The following is a 17,251-nucleotide window of genomic DNA, read 5'->3' as shown; positions in this document are numbered from 1 at the left end:
GTGAAAGTAAACGATTTTCATACTTACCGGCCGTTGTCTTGGTGACGCGTCCCTCTTTCGGCATCCAGCCCGACCTCCCTGGATGACGCGCCAGTCCATGTGACCGCTGCAGCCTGTGCTTGGCCTGTGATTGGCTGCAGCCGTCACTTACACTGAAACGTCATCCTGGGAGGCCGGACTGGAGACAGACGCAGGGAGTTCTCGGTAAGTATGAACTTATATGTTTTTTTACAGATACATGTATATTGATATCGGTAGTCACTGTCCCGGGTGCAGAAACAGTTACTGCCGATCGCTTAACTCTTTCAGCACCCTGGACAGTGACTATTTACAGACGTCTCCTAGCAACGCTCCCGTCATTACGGGAGCCCCATTGACTTCCTCAGTCTGGCTGTAGACCTAGAAATACATAGGTCCAGCCAGAATGAAGAAATGTCATGGTAGTAAAACCAATACGCTCCGCAGCACACATAAGATCTGCGGACTTCATTGCGGAATTTTGACTCTCCATTGAAGTCAATGGAGAAATTCCGCCATGAGTCCGCCACTGCTCCGCAACAGACAGAGCATGCTGCGGACACCAAATTCCGCTCCGCAGCCTATGCTCCGCAGCGGAATTTTACGCCTCGTCTAAACGAACACTGCTAAATTAAAGTGTAAGTCAATGGACAAACGGCACCGCTGCGGATTAACGCTGCGGAGTGTCCGCAGCGGAATTTTAGTGAAATTCCGCCACGTGTGAACCCAGCCTTAAAAGATAACATTATGTATACCTGCAGCCTCCACTAGGGGGAAGCTTAGGACCTTAGTGCATACTGTGTTATTATTGAGTTCACCCTCTTATGAGTATGCAGTAAGCTCCTGGGCTCCCCCTAGTGGTGGCTGCAGGCAGACAGAATGTTATCTGTATAAAAAAAAAACGAAGATTTGACTGCTATACATATGTTAAGAAATCAGAGGGTTGTCCCATGAAGGCAATGCCTAGTTGTATCAAAACCGTGCAGACACTCAGCCTTTTTAAATCAGCACAGATTTTGAGTCTATTTAGATTAACCATTTTACTGCCAGGGATTTTGGAACATTTTGCATTTCCGGTAGACAGGACAATTTTTCACACTTTAAACATGTACAAAAAAAAGCTACATTATAAAATAAAGAATTATACTAAACCACCGAAACCTATATATTGTCTCAAAGTAGACACCTGGCACATTGTCAAAATGCTATTCAGCACTTTATACACACAGGCACCGTCATGCAATTTTGTTTCAAAGTGTAATTTTTCATAAAATCTGCATAAAAATTATATTTGTGGCTACAAGTGCGATTCAAGCAGGAAATTCGATGCACCGCACATCCTAAAAATAAAAGTTCAATCAGTGCGGAGTTCATGCATAAAACGTATGCCTATGTCTACATGCACACCTCTTCATAAAGTCACTAAAGAGACCAAAAATCTGGTTTTAAGCTGGAAATGGAAAAGAGTCACAACCTATAAAATACAAGGATTACGCACCTTAAAAGCAGGTGCACCCCAAACCCTATGTATTCCCTGAAAGCAGACAACCTGAAAAGTGCAATGATCTTAACGTCCTGTTGGCGGCCATGTCCAACTTTGTAACAAAAAGGAAACATTTTTGAAAAAAAAAAAATTGCCTTAAAACTACTTTTTTGCCTAAAACTCACATAGAAGCAGAGGATTGCCCCCCCCCCAAATGTCAAAATAATAGCTCAAGGTGTGAAAAGTTCATATATACCAGAAGAACCTACATCGACAACAGCTTATTCTCTCAAAAATGCTGAAACCGAAGGCATGAAATATTTTTCCGTCATCCACAAATGGGTTCAAATCTATACTGCATATGGGGTCTTAATAAAACTTTCTTTAAAAAAATGTAAAAATAATCTATACTGCACACCACAAACAGCTACCAAAATCTACTTTTTTTGAGAACGCACAGTGAAATGTGCATAAAACCACAACTTAATACTACACACAACCACCTTCATGCAACTTTGCATCAAACATTAATTGACATGCGATCTAGCCCCAGATAAATCCTTCAGTAGCAGAGACGCATCAGATTCATCTTTGACTACTGAAGTGCCTCGATGCCGGGACATTTCTCTTTTTGCAGATGACAACAAGCTGTGGAGTGACGTTCAGTCTATGGAGGATGTTCACAAATTACAAACCTGGACACGCTGAGTGTTTGGGCGTCCACTTGGCAAATGAGTTCCATTTGGATAAATGCAAAGTTCTGCTTCTTGGAGGAATAATCTGCAGCATCATATGTCCTAGGGGGGCTACACTGGGGGAGTCACTTGTTGAGAAGGATCTGGGTGTAATAATCTGCAGCATCATATGTCCTAGGGGGCGCTACACTGGGGGAGTCACTTGTAGAGAAGGATCTGGGTGTAATAATCTGCAGCATCATATGTCCTAGGGGGCGCTACACTGGGGGAGTCACTTGTTGAGAAGGATCTAGGTGTAATAATCTGCAGCATCATATGTCCTAGGGGGCGCTACACTGGGGGAGTCACTTGTAGAGAAGGATCTGGGTGTAATAATCTGCAGCATCATATGTCCTAGGGGGGGCTACACTGGGGGAGTCACTTGTAGAGAAGGATCTGGGTGTAATAATCTGCAGCATCATATGTCCTAGGGGGCGCTACACTGGGGGAGTCACTTGTAGAGAAGGATCTGGGTGTAATAATCTGCAGCATCATATGTCCTAGGGGGCGCTACACTGGGGGAGTCACTTGTTGAGAAGGATCTGGGTGTAATAATCTGCAGCATCATATGTCCTAGGGGGAGCTACACTGGGGGAGTCACTTGTTGAGAAGGATCTGGGTGTAATAATCTGCAGCATCATATGTCCTAGGGGGCGCTACACTGGGGGAGTCACTTGTTGAGAAGGATTTGGGTGTAATAATCTGCAGCATCATATGTCCTAGGGGGTGCTACACTGGGGGAGTCACTTGTTGAGAAGGATCTGGGTGTAATAATCTGCAGCATCATATGTCCTAGGGGGCGCTACACTGGGGGAGTCACTTGTTGAGAAGGATCTGGGTGTAATAATCTGCAGCATCATATGTCCTAGGGGGCGCTACACTGGGGAGTCACTTGTTGAGAAGGATCTGGGTGTAATAATCTGCAGCATCATATGTCCTAGGGGGAGCTACACTGGGGGAGTCACTTGTTGAGAAGGATCTGGGTGTAATAATCTGCAGCATCATATGTCCTAGGGGGCGCTACACTGGGGGAGTCACTTGTTGAGAAGGATTTGGGTGTAATAATCTGCAGCATCATATGTCCTAGGGGGCGCTACACTGGGGGAGTCACTTGTTGAGAAGGATCTGGGTGTAATAATCTGCAGCATCATATGTCCTAGGTGGCGCTACACTGGGGGAGTCACTTGTAGAGAAGGATCTGGGTGTAATAATCTGCAGCATCATATGTCCTAGGGGGGCTACACTGGGGGAGTCACTTGTTGAGAAGGATCTGGGTGTAATAATCTGCAGGTATCATATGTCCTAGGGGGCGCTACACTGGGGGAGTCACTTGTAGAGAAGGATCTGGGTGTAATAATCTGCAGCATCATATGTCCTAGGGGGCGCTACACTGGGGGAGTCACTTGTAGAGAAGGATCTGGGTGTAATAATCTGCAGCATCATATGTCCTAGGGGGCGCTACACTGGGGGAGTCACTTGTTGAGAAGGATCTGGGTGTAATAATCTGCAGCATCATATGTCCTAGGGGGCGCTACACTGGGGGAGTCACTTGTAGAGAAGGATCTGGGTGTAATAATCTGCAGCATCATATGTCCTAGGGGGGGCTACACTGGGGGAGTCACTTGTAGAGAAGGATCTGGGTGTAATAATCTGCAGCATCATATGTCCTAGGGGGCGCTACACTGGGGGAGTCACTTGTAGAGAAGGATCTGGGTGTAATAATCTGCAGCATCATATGTCCTAGGGGGGGCTACACTGGGGGAGTCACTTGTAGAGAAGGATCTGGGTGTAATAATCTGCAGCATATGTCCTAGGGGGAGCTACACTGGGGGAGTCACTTGTTGAGAAGGATCTGGGTGTAATAATCTGCAGCATCATATGTCCTAGGGGGAGCTACACTGGGGGAGTCACTTGTAGAGAAGGATCTGGGTGTAATAATCTGCAGCATCATATGTCCTAGGGGGCGCTACACTGGGGGAGTCACTTGTAGAGAAGGATCTGGGTGTAATAACCTGCATGCATCATATGTCCTAGGGGGAGCTACACTGGGGGAGTCACTTGTAGAGAAGGATCTGGGTGTAATAATCTGCATGCATCATATGTCCTAGGGGGGGCTACACTGGGGGAGTCACTTGTAGAGAAGGATCTGGGTGTAATAATCTGCATGCATCATATGTCCTAGGGGGGGCTACACTGGGGGAGTCACTTGTTGAGAAGGATCTGGGTGTACTTGTAGATCATAAACTAAATAACAGCACAATGTCAATCAGCTGCTTGTAAGGCCAGCAGGATATTGTCGTGTATTATAGAGGCATGGACTCGCGGGACAGGGATGTAATATTGCCACTTTACAAAGCATTAGTGAGGCCTCATCTAGAATATGCAGTTCAGTTCTGGGCTCCAGTTCATAGAAAGGAGGAAAAATACAAAGAAGAGCAACGAAGCTAATAAGGGGCGCGGAGAATGTAAGTTATGAGGAAAGATTAAAAGAATTAAACCTATTTAGCCTTGAAAAAAGACGACTAAGGGGGGACATGATTAACTTATATAAATATATTAATGGCACATACAAAAAATATGGTGAAATCCTGTTCCTTGTAGACACTGAAGCGCCTAGGGAGAGTGTCAGGGACTGCAAGGGGTTAAGAAAGGATGGAACGGTTTAAAATAATGCCCAGGACCAGGATTGGTCAACAAGGGGTAAGAGGGGCGTGGTTAAGAAGATATAAGGCAGGGGTTTGGAGCGGGAAGCCCTCTTACCTTCAAGCTGCAGTGGAAGAAACACCTTTGCTGCTGCTGTGGAGATTCAGAGCGTTGGTCGTTTGAGAAGATGGCAGAAGAACTGTTGCGGAAGGTGGCACAGCGGGTAGCGTCGGAGGGGCCTGCCTGGCTGGAATCCCTGTTGGAGGAAGGAGAGAAGCGAGGATCTGAGCGGGGCACGGAACAGTCGGGAGCGGCTACCCGAGGTAGGCCTCAGCGCGTTACACGCCCCCCAGTTCGACTGAGCCCTAGCCCTGTTGCTATGAGGGGTGCTGTGACTGCTGCACAGTCATGCGGTGGTCCCAGCAGGTCCCCTAGGCCTATGTCGACGGGTGCCTCGTCGGTCGACATAGTGCCCCCCTCCCCCCCGCCCACTCGTCGCGCTGGCGTCCTTCCCCATGGCGGTAAGAGGGCGGCTGTTAAACCGGCACGGGCACGGTACAACCCGCCTCGAGCTGCTGATGCGGGCGCGGAGGCAGCGGCCGGCTATCGTGACAGCGGGGTTAATATGGCGGACTCAGGCGACTGGTCCGACATGGTCGCTTACCATGCGGCATGTTCACAGGAGCTGGGACTTGCTTCCGGGGCCTGTGTGCAGCCGGGGTCGGCGCCATCTTTCCCCGTGCTGTTCTCTACGCAGCCAGAATTGGCGGCGGGGGGAACAGGGGCGGGACGTCCTGGCAGGCGCAGTGCGGCCTGGACACAAGATGGCGGCTCACGAAAAAAGAAGATGGCGGCGGGTGCGGGGAGGCGGACGGTGAGCAAGCAGCCCAGCCAGGGGGCGGGGGCTTCTGCGGTGTCTGTCGCTTCTCCACCCCGGTCCCCCCCGGGCCCCTGTCAGCATGGGTCAAGGCCAGGGGGGGAGGGTGCTAAGAAAGATAGGGTTGAGGGTGTTTTGGATTCTATTTGCCCTTCTCCTGCCTTGTCATCTTTCTCTCCTGCAGGTCCAAGAAGGGAGCGTTCCAGGCGAGGGAGGAAACGCCGGGCTGGTGGACATCGCCGGCACGGCCATCATGGACGTCGCAGGTCAGGTGACGGGAAGAGGCGTGGTCGACGGTATTCCTCGTCTTCCAGCGATGGTTTCTCCTCCTCGTCTGCGACGACGTCCGCATCATCTGGATCATGGAGGAGGTCGTCGAGGAGATCCTCACGGCCGCAGAGACGCAGTCGACGCCGGGAGGTGCAGCGCTTGTCGGTGGATCAGGAGCAGCTGTCCCAGGTTGTCCCTCCCGCCGGGCCGGTGGAGGAGGTGCAGGCCGTGGTTCCAGTGCCGCGGCAAGTGGCGGAAGGACCCTCTGGAGTCGGTGGGACCTCTGGGAGCGGTGAGTCGGCCTGCGGTGACGCATGGCTTAATAAATCTAATGCAGCGGGTGCGGATTTGATTTCTGTTTTGAAAGCCGTGGTGGCTGGGTTAAAAGTGAATGAGGGAACGTCGTGTCCCTCGGTGCCACCAGAGGGAGCTATGCCCCCGTCTGAAAAAGAGAATGCTTTAGCTAGTTTGATGTTTAGAGATTCATTGTTTTGTGGAGTCGCTCCTCTCGGGACTCATTTGTCAGCTGCAGGGCCGCCATCAGGAATTTCAGGGCCCCCTACAGCTAAATTTTTTGGGCCCCCCTACCGTGGCACCGCCTGTTAACGGTACTCCGTCCAGCACTATATCATGGTACCCAGGGCGGCCATCAGGGGGGGTATTAGGGGTACTGATGTGAGAGGCCCGGCCAAACCTAATTGAAAGGGGGGCCCGGCAAACTGCCGCGACTTGCCTTTGGTAGAAAAAAAAACAGGCCCCTGCAATGGGGCCCGTTTTTTTCACCAAAAGAATGTTGTGAGCTGCGGGCCCCCCTTTCAATTAGGTTTGGCCGGGCCTCTCACATCAGCACCCATAATACCCCCCCTGATGGCGGCCCTGGGTAGCATGGGGGTCGTCATGGGGCCGTCAAACACCGCCGCCCGTGCGACCGATCGCGCGCACCCGCAAACTCCTGCGCATGGGCACCCGCGACCGCCTGGAACCGCGCACCGAATTTTGAGGCAGATATTGACCTGCCCACACTATCTTGCCGCGTTTTTTGCCCACGGCGATTGATGACAGCAGACAAAAAACGCAGGGAAAAATGCATTTTCTGCCTCCCATTGATTTCGATGGGAGGTCAGAGGCAGAACCGCGGCAAGAAAGGACGTGCTGCTTTTTCTTTTTTCCGCGACTGGCTCCCATTGATTTCAGATTAAATCAATGGGAGGCGGTTTTGGAAGTTTTTTGGTGCTGATTCTGACGCCGTGTCCGAGTCAATATCAAGGCCCAAAAACTCTGTGAACTGGGCCTTATTGTTAGGGCTTATTCAGACGAACGTGTAATACGTCCGTGCAACGCGCGTGATTTTCACACGGACCTATGTTACTCTATGGGGCCATGCAGACTGTCAGTGATTTTCACGCAGCGTGTGTCCGTGTGTCCGCTGCGTAAAACTCACGACATGTCCTATATTTGTGCATTGTTCGCGCATCACGCACCCATTGAAGTCAATGGGTGGGTGAAAATCACGCCCAGCACTTCCGCAGCAGTATAAACTATGAATGAAAACAGAAAAGCACCACGTGCTACAAACATACAAACAGAGTGTCATAATGATGGCGCGAAAATCACGCAGCCGCGCATCATACGCTGCTGACACACGGAGCTGTTATGGAACTTTTGCATGCGCAAAACGCCATGTTTTTGCGCGCGCAAATAGCACGCGCTCGTGTGAATCCGGCCTTAGGGTAGGAACACACTAGGCATGAACACTGCAGATTTTATGCAACACATTTTATTGTGGAAAATCCGCAGCGTATCACAGTCGCAGCAGAGTGGATGAGATATGAACAAATCTCATCCACACTCTGCAAAAAAAATTGACCTGCAGTGTAGCTTTTGGCTTTTTAAGCCGCAGCGTGTCAATGTATTCTGTGGAATCGCCGCTCCTCTGTTGTGGAAATGCTGCGATTCTGCCGCAAAAATCACAAATGAGAAAAAATAAAAAGGCACTTTTTTAAATTTATAAAAAAGTTTAGACTTGCCCCGGCCGTAGTCCTGGTGACGCGATCCTCTAGTCTTAGCGCAGCTCAGCCTTCTGTCATGACGTTTCATCCCATGTGACTGCTGCAGCGGTCACATGGTCTACAGCGTCATCCCAGGAGGCGGGGCTACGTTCAGAAGAGAGAGATGCGTCACCAGGACTACGGCCGGGGGAAGTCTAAACTTTTTTTTCCCTGCAGGATTCCCGCAGCGGACACGCCTCACGAAACCTGCACCACTACTTGGTGCGGTTTTGCTTGCAGAATTCCCTGCGGCTCCCGCGATAAGCTGTGGAGTTTTTCTCAGCATATCCGCCTAGTGTGTCCCTTATGATGTCGCTCCTGGAGCTGCTGCCGGTCTCTAAATAGGCAGTTGGTCCAGTAGAATTTGGAATTATTTTTTTTTGTGAACCAGCTTAAAAAAATACAAAACTTTTGTGTTAGGGCCTGTTCACATCACCGTTCGCTTCCGCTCCGGGGTTCCATCTGAGGTTTCCGTCGGGTGAACCCCGCAACGGAAAGTGAAAGTGACAGCACAGCTTCCGTCACAATTAGCGCAGTCGACTGCACTATTGATTCCGTCCGAAAACCAGCCGGAATGGTGACGAACGGAAACCATTAGCGATGTTTCCGTCACCATTGAGATCAATGGTGACTGAAACGGAAGCTGTACTGTCACTTTCACTTTCCGTTGCGGTGTTCACCCGACAGAAACCTCAGATGGAACCCCGGAGCGGAAGCGAACGGTGATGTGAACAGGCCCTAACACAAAAGTTTTGTATTTTTTTAAGCTGGTTCACAAAAAAAAATAATTCCAAATTCTACTGGACCAACTGCCTATTTAGAGACCGGCAGCAGCTCCAGGAGCTGCGCTAAGAATAGAAGATCGCGTCACCAGGACTACGGCCGGGGTAAGTATAAACTTTTTTATCAATTTAAAAAAGTGCCTTTTTTTTTTCTCTTTTGTGATTTTTGCGGCAGAACCGCAACATTTCCGCACCAGACGAGTGGCGATTCTGCAGCATAAATTGACATGCTGCGGCCTAAAAAGCCACACTGCAGGTCAATTTTTTTTGCAGCGTGTGGATGAGATTTGTTCATATCTCATCCACTCGGCTGTGACTGTGATACGCTGCGGATTTTCCACAATAAAATGTGTTGCATAAAATCCGCAGCGTTCATGCCGAGTGTGTTCCTACCCTAAGGCCGGATTTACACGAGCGTGTGATTTTTGCGTGCGCAAAAAACGTGGCGTTTTGCGCATGCAAAAGGTCCATAACAGCTCCGTGTGGCAGCAGCGTATGATGCGTGGCTGCGTGATTTTCGCGCAGCCGCCATCATTATGACACTCTGTTTGGATGTTTGTAGCACGTGGTGCTTTTCTGTTTTCATTCATAGTTTATACGGCTGCGGGAGTGCTTCCATGTGCTGGGCGTGACTTTCACGCACCCATTGACTTCAATGGGTGCGTGATACGCGAACAATGCACAAATATTGGACATGTCGTGAGTTTTACGCAGCGGACACACGCTGCGTGAAAATCACTGACAGTCTGCACGGCCCCATAGACTAACATAGGTCCGTGCGAGGCGCGTGAAAATCACGGGCATTGCACGGATGTATTACACGTTCGTCTGAATAAGCCCTAACAATAAGGCCCAGTTCACAGAGTTTTTGGGCCTTGATATTGACTCGGACACTGCGTCAGAATCAGCACCAAAAAACTTCCAAAACCGCCTCCCATTGATTTAATCTGAAATCAATGGGAGCCAGTCGCGGAAAAAAGAAAAAGCAGCACGTCCTTTCTTGCCGCGGTTCCGCCTCTGACCTCCCATCGAAATCAATGGGAGGCAGAAAATGCATTTTTCGCTGCGTTTTTTGTCTGCTGTCCTCAATCGCCGAGGGCAAAAAACGCAGCAAAAAACGCGGCAAGATAGTGTGGGCAGGTCAAAATCTGCCTCAAAATTCTTTAAGGAATTTTGAGGCAGATTTTTTTGGCCTGCAAAAATACTCTGTGTGAACAGGGCCATACATAAACAGCACTTTCAGACACTTTACTCACTGTGTCAGAAGAGCTGCTCCCTCTCCAGTCCTCGTCAGGCGATGTCTTCGGTCCAGATGTCGTCCTTCACCTCCAGGCTCCAGAAAATTGCGGGGATCGAAGAACTCCTGCCGTCGCGCAAGAACTGGACTCCTCCCCCTCTCCTTACGCAGCTACGCTCTGGAGGAGGAGAAGAAGGAGGAGGCGGAGGCGGAGTCGGACGAGGAGGCGCTGGACGAGGAGGCCGAGGAGGAGGACGAGGAGGCGGAGGAGGAGGACGAGGAGTCGGAGGCGGGCCAGCAGGTAATTAGACTGTGCGCCGCTGTTCTTGCCAGTTGATTGGTCGCTGTACTTTTGGTGCGTGCGCACCGCATCCCTCTCGGCGGCGGGCACGAGCGGGTTGCTTTCCAGCCTTCCCCAGGTCGTTCGCGCGTGAGCGCGCGTTTGCGGTAACGAGCGCGCCGGCGCGCGCTTGCGGTCGTTCGCGCGCGCGGTCGCGCGCGGTGTTTCGCGGCAGTGTTAGATGAGAGGGGGGCCCGCAGCTCACAGCGGTGTTTGATGAGAGGGGGGCCCGCAGCTCACGACATTGCTTTGGTGAAAAGAACAGGCCCCATTGCAGGGGCCTGTTTTTTTCTAACAAAGGCAAGTCGCGGCAGTTGCCGGGCCCCCCTTTCAATTAAGTTTGGCCGGGCCCCCTACAGTAGTACCCCTAATACCCCCCTGATGGCGGCCCTGGTCAGCTGAGATCAAGGACAAGATTTGGAGGAATGAATTTGTGGATATTTGGTCCTTGGTCTCGGTGGAGCAGGTGACTGTCGACAAAGAGCGGGGTTTTGAGAGAGGGTCAGATAGGAAAGCGAAGGTAGCAAAAACATTTGGCAACTGGGTACAGTGTTACGCTACACTGGCTCATGTTATTTGCCAACGCTATCCTGGGAAAGGGGCCGAGTTGTTTGTCTATTTTGACACAATTTTCAGCGCCCACAGGCTGCACGGTGGTGCGGCCTGGTGGCGTTATGATGAAGAATTTCGGCGTCGTTTGGCTTTGTCGCCTGATATTAGTTGGGCGACGAAGGCAACGGATGTGTGGTTGCAGCTTATCTTAGCGCAAGGGAGCAGGCAACAACGCCCCTTTCCCAGTGCGGCCGCAGCGCCGGGCCCCGCCCCTGGAGTTGCGGCCGCTAGGCCCACGGGTGCCTGTTGGCTCTACAACGAGGGCCACTGTCGTTTCTTTGCCACGTGCAAATTCCGACATGAATGCTCCATCTGTGGGGGCGCTCATGCGGCGCTCCGGTGTTTCCGGAGAGGTAAGCAGCCGGTTAAGGCACCTCCTTCCGGCGCAGCGGAGAACGCCGGTGAACGTGCTCGAGATGGGCCCATGGTTAGAGCGGTACCACAGGAGGCGGGAAGCAGAGGTGCTCACTAGCGGGTTTTCGTTTGGTTTTGAGATTCCTTTTGAATATTCTGCGACATTGTCATTGGCTGACAATTTGAAGTCGATCAATGAGAATGTGGGCATTGCGCGGCTAAAATTGGCAAAAGAAGTGGAATTAGGGAGAATGGCAGGTCCATTCAGTGAGCCGCCGTATACGAATCTGCGAGTTTCCCCCCTTGGTTTAGTTCCAAAGAAGGAACGAGGAAAGTTTAGGCTGATTCATCACCTTTCCTTTCCTCGCGGTGGTTCTGTTAACGACGGTATTTCTAGGGCGGAGGCGGCGGTTTCGTATACGTCTTTCGATGTTGCAGTAAGGCTGGTACAGGCGGCTGGACAGGGGGCGTTGTTGGCTAAATCTGATATTGAAGCGGCCTTTCGTTTGCTGCCGGTTCATCCGGAGTGTTTTCACCTGCTGGGTTGTTGTTTAGATAAAGGGTTTTACGTTGATATGTGCCTTCCCATGGGTTGTTCAATATCATGCAGTTACTTTGAGATGTTTGCGTCATTTTTAGAATGGGTAGTTCGTTTGGAGTCTGGTTGTGACTCGGTTATTCATTATCTGGATGATTTTCTTTTTGTGGGCCCGGGGGGCTCTGGGTTGTGCAGCACGTTGCTGAGAGTGTTTCGACAGGTGATGTCGCGTTTCGGGGTACCTATTTCCGAAGATAAGACGGAAGGTCCTGTTACTGTTTTGTCATTTTTGGGTATCGAAATAGATAGCGAGCGGATGATTTTTCGCTTGCCCGATGATAAATTGGCAAGGCTAGTGACGCAAGTTGACCAGGTCATGGGGTCGAAAAAAGTGACGTTAAAACAGTTACAGTCGTTAATGGGATTGCTGGTGTTTGCTTGTCGTATAATTCCAATGGGTCGTGTTTTTTCTAGGCGTTTGTCTTTAGCCACTAGAGGTATTTCGAAGCCAAATCATTTTATCCGGGTAACTTCTTGTATGAAGAAGGATTTGTTTGTCTGGCATTCTTTTTTGAGTTCGTTTAATGGGAGGTCGGTGTGTCAGGAAGCTGAGTTGTCTAATGTAGACTTGGAATTGTTTACGGATGCAGCCGGAAGTGATGGTTTTGGAGCAATTTTGGGCCGAAGTTGGTGTAGATCCCCTTGGCCTTTGCATTGGAGTGATTTGGGAGTTTTACGTAATTTGACGTTATTGGAATTGTTTCCTATTATAGTTGCAATAGAGTTGTGGGGTAACGTAATGGTGAATAAGAGGATTGTATTTTGGACAGACAACATGGCGGTGGTGCATGCGGTGAACGGGTTGTCGTCTAGTTCATTGCCGGTATTAGCTTTATTAAGACGGTTGGTTTTGAAGTGTTTGCGTTTGAATGTGTGGTTTCGTGCGAAACATGTTCCGGGTGTCCGTAATGTGATGGCTGATGCTTTGTCTCGTTCACAGATGTCCCGGTTTCGGGAATTGCACCCGGCAGCTTTGGCAGAAGGGGTGTCCCCCCCCCTTCACTTATGGGCCCTGGTCGAGGACAACTTATGAGGCTGTTGAGGGGTTCGGTGGTACCGGCGACTTGGAAGAGTCATTGCAGAGCGTGGGATCGGTGGTTGGAGATTGCGGGGAATAACTTCCCATCACAGGATGGTTGTCACCTGGACGTCACGTTAGCAAGTTTGGTACAAATACGTCAGGAAGGGGGTAGTGCGGCCACAGCGAGCAAGTTTTTAGCAGGGGTGGCCTTTATGTTAAAATTGTGGGGATGCAGAGATGTTACAAAAGAGTTTGTAGTTCGGCAGTCTTTAAAAGGGTGGAAGAAAGAGGCGTGTTCCAGGGACACGAGGCGGCCAGTATCTTTTTCACTTTTGGGTCGGCTTCTAGCCGTTTTATGTTTTGTGTGTCGGGATGAATATGAAGTGTCCTTGTTCGGCGCGGCGTTTTCTTTGGCTTTCTTTGCCGCATTACGGGTTAGTGAGCTGGTTCCGCACAGCGTAAGTGCAAGCGGTGGTCTTCTCGGATCGGATGTAGTGACGTTGGGAGATTCTCTCAGGGTCTGTGTGCGGCGGTCAAAGACTGATATGGTAGGGAAGGGGGCTTGGTTGTCGATTGGGAGGATTGGGGGGCAGTATTGCCCGGTAAAATGGGTCCAGGAATTCGTGTTGGTCCGAGTGGCCGGGGCTCAATTCTTGATCCATCAGGATGGATCCGCAATGTCGCGTTTTCAATTCGAGGCGATTTTTAAGGCCGGTTTGAAGTACCTAGGTTTGCCACCGGGCGAGTTTGGTACACATTCGTTTAGGATAGGTGCGGCAACGGAGGCGGATGCCTTGGGCCTGGATTCAGCGGCTATCATGAGTCTGGGTAGATGGCGTTCTAATAGCTATAAGTCATATGTGCGACCTGATTTGGTTTTAAAGACTTTGTAAGCTGGAAGTTTGCATAGAAAAAATGTCGTCCCCTCATCCCCCCCTTCCCCCCCCTCCCCCCCCCACCCCTGTTTTCCTTCCTTGTTAGATGGAGTGATATGTTAATCCTGCCTGTTTCTTCATTTGACCGGAATGTAGCTTAATTTCTTTGTTAGGGTCGCGGCGCCCCAAGTGTGGATCTTGGGGCATTCGTATGTGCATTGGGCAGCGGTTCGAGCGGGTCGAAGGCCATTAGGTCCGAATTTGGGCCTCGCACAGGCCGACGTCCATTGGAGAGGTGTCCGGGGATTACGGTGGGTGCAGTTACTGCCAGAAGTAGTGGCAGTTACAAGGCACACGTACGGACCTGTTGTCCTGATCATACATGCGGGTGGAAATGATATCGGCCAAGTGAAAATGGCTGAGTTATTGTCATTTATACGGACTGATTTGGCGCGTTTTCAGGATCTGTTCGCCCGTTGCGTGATAGTTTGGTCCGAAATAGTGGCGCGTACGGTGTGGCGAGGAGCGAGGAATATGGCAGCGTTGGAGAGAGTGCGCAGGCTAATCAATGTGCGGGTGTCGCGGTTCATTCGCTCTATAGGGGGGATTGGGTTGCGACACCAATCCCTGGAGGGGGATAATGCAGATCTGCTGGCGCCGGATGGAGTGCATCTGAATGATATCGGGCTCGATATCTTTTTATTGGATCTCTTGGATGGTGCCGAGAGAGGGTTGGCGTTGCTTGGTGGGGGTGGTCGGGGGACTGAGTAGGTTTCTCAGTTCCCCCTTCTTGGCGGAAAGTACGGCAGATGAAGACGGAGGTAGCACCCTACATGCCTGATGGAGACAGGGAGCATCGGCATTTCAGGAGAAGGAGAGAAAATAAATATATTTATGTCTTCATGCCGATGTTTGTAAATAAGAATAAAGCTGTGGCCACTTCCACATTTCCATAAAGAAGGTGTTGGTGTGTTAATTCAAAGAAGGATGGTTAAGGTCCTGGGCAGGTAAAGTGGATAATGGGTCCTTGCAGTCTTGTAAAACCCCCTCAAAAAACAAGGGGGCGCTCCCTCCGTCTGGAGGAAAAAAGGTTCAATCTGCAGAGGCGATAAGTCTTCTTTACTGTGAGAGTAACACCATTTTTTAGGGGGTTTTGTTTTTACTGCGTCCATCAGGCGGCAAAAACGACATGTGCACCTTATTCTACAGGTTGATACGATTGCGGCGATACCAAACTTATATGTTTTGGTTTATATTTTACCACTTTTAACAACTATTTGCTAAAATAAATGTATTGTGCCGTCGTGTTCTTTGTTATTTTTCCGTCAATTTAGCGATGTGAGGGCTTAATTTTTGCGGGGCGAGCTGTAGTTTTCACCGGTACCATTTTGGGGTACATCGGGGACTTTTTGATCACTTTTTATTACATTTTTTTTTAGAGCGAATGTGACCAAAAACCAGCAATTAGTGTGTTTTATAATTTTTACGGCGATCACCGAGCGGGTTAAACGCAATATTGTGATAGTTCGGACTATTTACGGACCCCCCGCGATACCAGTTATGTTAACTTTTTTTAACATTACTTTAGGAGAAATGTTAACAGTTTTTTTAACTTTTTTTATTAGTCCCCCTAGGGGACTCGAACCAGCGTTCGTTGGACCGCTTGCATGATACACTGCAATAATAATGTACTGAAGTATTTAGTGATGCGGACTGTCTCCCTTGAAGCCCTGCCGGAGGCAGAGCGTCAAAGAAGTACAAAGATGGCGGACCTGGGGGCCTTTATTAGACCCCCAGGCTGCCATAACAACTATTGGAAACGGCCGATTGCGCTGCAGGGGTGGGGGTGGCGTGTTTGAGGGGGCGCCCCCCTGATTCTAACAATTTAAATGCCGCGGTCACGATTGACCGCGGCATTTAAAGTGTTAAACGGGCGGAATCAAAGTGAACTTTGATTACACCCGCTGGAGTGAAGTGTCGGCTGAAGTGTCGCCGAGTATGGAGCGCGCTCACCCCGTGAACCCGCTCCGTACTTCCCCTTGGCGACATCTCAGGAATAGTACGTCGGATTTCGGCCAAGGGGTTAAAATTGCCATTATGATAATTCAGAATATGATCAATCAGGCGTGGAGAGCCCTCCCCCGTAATAATAGATCGCATGTGCTCCCCGAATATCTTGAATATCGGGCTGATGTAGAAGAGACCACAGGGACCCAAAAAAGGCGAACCCCAACCCCTGGGCGATCCTCAGGTGGGTTAGTCCAACTCTGTTAGCAAATATGTCCAGCAGTTAACGGGTTAACATAAAATAAGGGCTTGTACCTCTCTTAAAATGTCATTGACCATTCACCTGCATTATTTTACGGTCAATGAGAGATAATTTTATTACCTGTTTTTTTTTACCAATTTTCCTTTGCTGCCTTTTCCTATTAAGCCGCAAAAACCCTGGAGGCGCTGGCAGCGGAGGTCAGGAGATCTACAGATCTATCCTCCCGCGTCACCACTGCGACATACAAAGAGATCGCTCTAATGCCTGAAGCCACAGACAACACAGCAGCAGCAACTGACGGACCAGCGGATTATCAGGTTTAGCTGCCGGCGCCATAAAACTGGCTGATAAGTGCCCAAAATGCTCCTAAGGCCTCATGCACACTTCAGTGTTTTCCTTCAGGGTGCTATCTGTTTTTCTGACGGCTCGCACCCTGACCCATTCATTTCAATGGGGCCATGCACACTTCAGTTTTTTTGACGGTCCCGTTGCTCGGTTCCGATCCACAGTTGAGCATGTCCTACTTTGGTCCGAGATTCCGTGACCGTGAGGCCCATGCAAGTTAATGGGGCCGTCAAAAAAACTGAAGGCACACGGAAGGCATCCGTGTGCCGTCCGTGTGTGACGGAGCCGTTGCCTAGCAACCGACGGGCGGGCAGAAAAACATTACAGAAATATTACACTAATCGGCAGCCACTTCTCTCTATCCAGCACTGATAGAGAGAAGAGGCTGCTGATAAAAAATAAAATAAAAAACATTTCATACGTACCCGGTCGTTGTCTTGGTGACGAGTCCCTCTTCTTCCTCCAGTCCGACCTTCTTTTGTGACGCGGCAGCCTGTGATTGGCTGCAGCGGCGACATGGATTGAACGTCATCGCTGAAGGCCGGACAGGAGGAATGTAAGTATGAACTTTTTTTTTAAATTATATTAAAATTGTATTTTCCCTGCGTCGAGCATGGTACTGTCACCCTGGACAGTACCATGCTCGGCGCACGGAAACGGAAACACGGAGCGCACATGGAAACCACACAGCCGCTAAAACGGGTTCACGGACCCGTCAAAAGCGGCCGTGAAAACGGTGATGTAA

General features: G+C 50.0%; 1 long non-coding RNA gene across 1 annotated transcript in view; it reads left to right on the top strand.

Moving 5' to 3' along the window:
• Positions 1 to 5,522: 5,522 nt before the first annotated feature.
• LOC142653080 (uncharacterized) overlaps positions 5,523 to 17,251 on the top strand; it is a 107,289-nt gene continuing 95,560 nt past the window's right edge. The window contains exon 1 of the long non-coding RNA XR_012848043.1: positions 5,523 to 6,317. This is a non-coding gene — a long non-coding RNA (uncharacterized LOC142653080). The remainder of the gene's footprint in view (positions 6,318 to 17,251) is intronic.

This window comes from Rhinoderma darwinii, chromosome 5 (assembly GCF_050947455.1).
Source record: "Rhinoderma darwinii isolate aRhiDar2 chromosome 5, aRhiDar2.hap1, whole genome shotgun sequence".
NCBI lineage: Eukaryota > Metazoa > Chordata > Amphibia > Anura > Rhinodermatidae > Rhinoderma > Rhinoderma darwinii.
Note: the sequence above shows the minus strand (reverse complement) of the source record. Positions and strands in the feature narration are given on the sequence as shown.